This window comes from Pinus tabuliformis, chromosome X (assembly GCF_031772625.1).
Source record: "Pinus tabuliformis cultivar Carrire ecotype Pingquan chromosome X, CPIR1, whole genome shotgun sequence".
Taxonomy (NCBI): Eukaryota; Viridiplantae; Streptophyta; class Pinopsida; order Pinales; family Pinaceae; genus Pinus; species Pinus tabuliformis.
In genome coordinates, this window is record NC_142308.1 from 1,482,703,505 (window position 1) to 1,482,709,922 (window position 6,418).

Genomic DNA, 6,418 nt, shown 5'->3' on the forward strand with positions numbered 1-6,418 from the left:
TTCAAGGACATCAAAGCATGTTGAAAGGATTAAAGGAGAAAGTATACAACAAGCAGGTCTACAACAGTGATGGAGTATCAACTTCAGTAATTATAGTCATGCACTCAGCACGTGTTCAATTTGATGGAGTATATGAGTGATCCTCACTTCTTGATCACTAAACTTACTCCACGCGAGAAGTAATCTAAAGAATACCTCTCACAATCCATGATTACATCACTGTATCAATATAGTTATTACATCAATGCAATTTTGGTGATGAGACAGTCTATCTATAAAGTGCCACCCACAATTTAGTTATGTTATTCATTGACAAGTTTGGGCTCTCAATACATTTCCTTTCTACACAATGCACATAGACATCACTGTCTTAGTATAGTACCATATCAATATACTTGTCACAGTCTCAAATTATGTCTATGAATATGATCTCAATAGCATGGTGCTCGGATCAGAACATAGTATCACTAACATGTCAACAATATGTTGAAGTCAAAAGTACCTTAAATTATTTGGGAAGGTCGCGAAGCAGTCTCGGTGATGTCAAGACCACTAATGTAATGGTGCTAGAAGGCCTCTAAGGAAGTCGTGATGAAATGATACTAATGATGGGAAACTCAAGTATAAGAAGCATCAAGGTGAAGATCTCCTCTTCACACAATAAGTAAGTATTTTTCAATTTTATAATCAGATTTGGTTAAATGATTTCATGATTACAAGGGGATTTATAAATCTGTTAGATAATAGAAAGTCCTTGCATAGAATAAGGAGGATTGTCATAATCCTTGTAGAAAAGAGTAATCATTGATATCTATGAAAAGGTCTATGAAGGTTAAGCATTGTTTGAATCCATCAAGAGATTCATAGGATTCATATGATATCACTCAAAAGTCCTCTCATACCTAAATAGCAGAAGAAGAGACATAAAGAGAGATATATGAAATGCTAGATATACGCTCGAAAATTAAATTAAAAAAAAAGTCACTTAGACCAACACAATAGTAAATGTATCAAAGAATGAAGGAATAACTTCATGAAGATCTAGCGAAGATGATAATAAGGTAGTCACCATTGATGAGCAAGGTAAAAAATATCAATGAACAAAGAAGGTTACCTCACCCAACAATTTGTGGTCTCTATGCTAGATAGAGAAAGACAAGTTGTAGTCTATAGTATTAAAGGATAAAATAATTCAACCATGTGCAGAAAGGAAAGGCAAGGTTGGTCCTCAAGCACAGACAAAAATAACTATAGTTAAGATTCAATGATATAGAAAGATTTTGGAAGCTCATATCATTGAAAGATGGAGGCAGCTGAAGAAAAGGGCCAAAGAAAGAGGGAGTAACAAATCTCTCCTATGAGTAAGATAATATTCCTCGAAAAAGAGTCCTATCATAAGCTCCTAAATATTGTGTTATAAGATATGACAATAATAAGATGCATCATGGCATTGTGGAAGCATGAGAAACAAGAGCTTGTAACATCTCCATAAGGATCGTGAAGGACAAAAATCCATGGCAGACAACATGTAGGATATACAGCTCTTGGGAACCTTAGTGGACATTGAAGGAAAGAAAGGAGTCATCTAAGGTTGATCATACATCAAGTCAAAAAGGAAACATCTGCCAGTTGGGGATAAATAAGATTCTCAAAATTATCTAATGGAATCCTCATCGTAAGGTTCACTAATCTAGAGAGGAAGCAAGTCTTTCAACAAGAACTCCAACTTATGGAATCCATGAGATAATGATGTGATGACATGAAGTAGATCAAGGGATTGGAGATCTCTTCAATCAAGGAAGCTGCTGGAAGAAGCTTCGATGACCTGAAGGTAAAATAAGGTATGTATGCTTGTGTTTAATATTATAATGACATGTCATATGGTTTCAGGTAAAATGGATCATTACTTCTATCTTGAGAAGCATGATCAAGAGACAAAGGATCTCCTCCTCTAAAAAGATGCAGGAAGGCACAAGTCACACTAGATTAAATCAACATAATATGTCCTCATATGAAGTATGAGGTGGTTGACTACAATTAAGAAACTCGGATTGTAAGCACCTGGGAAGGAAACATGTAAGGAAGGAAGAGATAGTGAGATATGCTACCCCAATGAAGGCAATCAACATCCAAAGACCAAGAAGACTTGACTAGGAAATCTCCCGGAAATATATGAAGACTCTGATGGAAAAGATGAAGACCCTTGATAATGGACATCTTTGGGAGATGTGTTAACATGAATGAAGGATGTTGATACCTATAGGAAGATGTTATGATGAAGAGCCACCTAGTAAGGTATGATTTAAATTAATGTTATGATTTGATCTCTTGAATAATATGTGGATGAGTGCATGCACGGCTACTCGAACAAGAATTGTAAATACATGTACAACTGGCATTCATGTGGTGGATGGAAATTCCTGAAAGAAGCATGAAGGGAAAGAAGTAGCTACATGATGAAGGTTACAAATATGTATCAAGAAGGCTACTTTCCACGAAGAAATGAATGACATGACAAAATAAGAAGGAAAGTGATCAATGGTTGTTGCCCTACATGAAAGAAGCTCAACTAAATTTCAAGACATCGAGGATAGAAGTTGATCACGCTGCTGACGAACCCACAAAGAAGAAGTTGCTGATGTATAAAAGAGTCCCTAGATAAGAGGGAGCTTTGACAGGTCCCTGATCAAGAGGGAGTTTGAATTAGATCACCCCTGATTACAAAGGAGTGACAATTGTGTTTTTCCATTTCATGTGTCATGCACTAGACTAGGACTAACAACCTTAAGTCTAGATGAAGGCCATGAATGGAAATGTAGACACATTATAGACACAATATTCTTGTCTTCACTTGGGAAGAAAGAATGGGAGGATTGGGTAATCATCTAGCATCCGATACTCTTTGAGGATGTGTAGGGCATCCAAGATAATAGTAGGCAAGAGGATCGATATTCTTTGAGGGTTGGGAACCCAAGATAAGAATAGTCCTAGAATGTCATACTCAGTGAACACCCGGGTGGGTATGTACCTTGAGAGACAATGATGAAGGTGTCTATAAATCATTGGTCTCGCGAGCATTGTAGCTCATGATCTCATGGAGAGATGGAGCTATTAGTCAAGCCCTTGCACTATGAGAATGTTGATTGATATGATGCTATACATATGGGATTACCAATTTGATTCTTCTTATGAGACATTCTTTAGATTGAGAATAACCAAGTACCATTGTAAATACCTGCCTAGTTAAGAGGGATTGTTGAAGAAAAAGGGTAACTAGGTTCGATATTTTTCGATCTTTGTACTTGCCAAGAAAAAAATTTATTATTTTTATAAATTATATGGATGAGTTTCTTGCTCATTCTATAGGTATAGGAAAGTCAAAGAGTCAAAATTATATTGAAGAGCTCTTCTTGAGCATTTATGTAATGAACATAAGTCAACCTAGTGTCAAGGAACCCTCAAAGACAAGCACCATCCTTCAAAGAAGAAGCCTACAAACAAAATACATCATGTTGGCTTGCAAATATATATTAAATAATATATAGAGATGACATGTCGGCTCAGTAAATAGACACCACGGTTCACAATGACACGTCGGCTAATATGGAAGACAAACCATTATATATACCCAGCTCGGGTATCTGCGAAACACAGGAAAATTCAGAGATCTCTACAACTTCAGATGAGTACAGAGGTACAAAATTTTGGATGGGTACAAAGGTACAAAAATTCAGATGGGTACAACAGGGTGCAGGAACTCAGTTTCACTGTAATTTTCGATGGGTAGAGTGAGTAAAGGATCTCAAATACTTCTGAAATCTCGATGGTGATTACAATACGTAATTACAGTGTAACCTTCTTGGTGGCGACAATCTCGACATAGCTGTAACAATAAGGATCTCAGTGTAGGGAAGAAAAACACAGTCACGTTCTTGACTTAATTATTATGATGAGGATCTAAGTGATACTCCCTCGACATACTTCTAGATGTTGTGATAAGTCTTAGTATATTTGTGACAAGGATATCTACTATCTCGACATACTACTAAATATAATCATGAACTTGATGGAAGACCATTTAGATGCAACACTCTTATATGTACATGTCTCAGTATAAGATCTCATTGTTATGATCTCTATGAAGATGCAGTAGTGTTGCAACATTAGTGACCTCAACGATGACCTTGATAGTGCAACAGTAATGAAGAATTCAGTGAAGTAGCAGTGTTGATGATGACCTCAACAACAAGAAGAGGATTGGTGACTTGGTCTTGGAGTGACCTAGTAGGTCAAAGGTTATGATCTTAGTGTTCATCAATTGAATCTCCATAAGAAGAATTCCATGCGGGTTTTCCTTTCCAAGAGGGAGAGGTTCTTGGCCCTCGCAAAATGCCAACATCTTGTGTTCTTGTCTCTTTGTTTTTGGTAGAAGTTTGATGAAGTAAACACACACACTAATAATAAGAAGAAGATCAAGCTAAGATAAATTGTAAAAGCACTTCACAAATTATTATCAAGTCTAGAAAAATCTTACCAATGTTCACTGCCCTCGATTAAGAACATGCATCTGCATAGAAATGTGTGCATGTTTTAATTATTGATTTATTGTTAGATTTTATGATAATAAGATTATGTTATAATCATTACATTTTTTTTAAATGCCCAACTTGAAACATATAAATAGCAAACCTTAAGTCAAAATAAAACAATGTCTTTTAAATCCACTTCACAAAAGAACGACGTCCTTCCACATCCACGATCGACGGTTACATTTAATAATCTCTACGGCTACATTTAATAATCTCTACGGCTCTGTGCGTGGCGGATTTGAAAGAGGTAAAATTCGAATGCATTTGAAATCCCTAAGCTCCGATATATCATTATCACATTTACACAGCAAACGAAAAATGAACAGGGCAACCGCACTTGCAAGCTTGGCCGACAAACAGAGGAAGAGCAAAGAGTATCGGCCTTTCATGGCTGGGAGATGGTGGGCAAGCGGAAGAGTAGAAAGTATTGGCCTTCCATGGCTGGGAGATGGTGGGCAAGGGGAAGAGTGGAGAGTATCGGCCTTCCATGGAGTAGAGGAGAACAGATTTCGGGTTTGTTGGAGAAGAGCAGAAGAAATTAGAAATTGGAGTAGAACTTTGTGCTTTAGAACTCTGTGTATTTTAATACTGTGTTTTCTTTTTGGAGCATGGCCATGCTTACTTGTTTATACCTTGAATTCCGCCTGTGCATTTTTTTTGGTTTTTTTATTTAATTGTGTTGGTTTAGATTTGGTTTGTCTGGTGTTTGTTTGGTTCTGGCTTGACGAGGTCGGGGTCAAGAGGGTTAAGAGGGAGAGTGACGAGGTCGGGGTCAAGAGGGTTAAGAGGGAGAGTGATGCTGCAATTAATTTAATGGTGAAGATGGGATCGCTGATTTAAGGGTGAAGATTGAGAAGGTATATATTATTTTATTTGTTATTTAATATTTTGATGGTAATTTTACTGTCTTATGGATATATTATTATTTTGTAGAATATTTTATCTTGATTTTTTGGGTTAACTTGTCCTGATTACTCTTCAATTGCAGATCAAGTGCAGAGGAAGGAAGAATGATACAATCAGGAAGGAAGAATTACACCACATATGCTCTGCATTTTTTTGGTTGCAGGTGAGTATTAATTTTTGGTTTCTCTCTTATCTAATTAATTTTTATTAGCATTAATTTGTGGTTTCTCTTATATCTAATTATTTTTTATTGGGTATAAGGTAGGTGTGTTTAATAAGATCAGGGTTTAAATATACCTGTATGATACAGAAAGGTGGGGAAAAATTTCATGATCTTTGGTGTTTTTCTTGGTTATTCAATGTCTTTGGGTTTTATTTTTTGGTACTGGTTATTTTCAAAAGGGTTATTGATGCTGATTAGTGCTAGCATAAAACCTTCTAAACTTCTAATGCTTATATCTTATGAAGGAATTTGGTCTATCTATAAAAAAGAATTAAAAAGAACTAGAAACTGTTTGTGAGTAAAATTTTATTTGAATTTTATTATAATTCTTTTTCTCCCTGCTTTTTGCAAACATATTTCAGTCATTGGCCTTTCTTTATTTAGGGTTTAGATACACTTGTACTATGCAGGCCAAATGTTGGGAAAATTTCATAATCTTTGATGTTTTTAGTGGTTATTCAATGTCTTTGGGTTTTATTTTTAGGTACTGGTTATCTTCAATAGGGTTATTGATGTTGATCACTGGCAACATAAAACCATTTAATGCTTAAATCTGAAGAAGAATTTGGGGTTTCTAGAAATTTTCTTTTAGAAACTGTTTTGTAGATGTTCAATATGTGAGTAAATTTTTATTTCAATTTTATTATAATTCTTTTTCTCGAGATTTTGGTCATTGGCAGTATTTTATTTAGGCTAGTGA

The 6,418-nt window shown here is 35.7% G+C and overlaps 1 long non-coding RNA gene across 1 annotated transcript; it reads left to right on the plus strand.

Annotated features, from left to right (window-relative positions):
• Positions 1-4,831: 4,831 nt before the first annotated feature.
• Positions 4,832-6,205, plus strand: LOC149145616 (uncharacterized). The gene is made up of 3 exons (XR_016264433.1): positions 4,832-5,102; positions 5,278-5,446; positions 5,578-6,205. It is a non-coding gene; the product is annotated as an uncharacterized LOC149145616 (long non-coding RNA).
• The last annotated feature ends 213 nt before the right edge of the window (positions 6,206-6,418 follow it).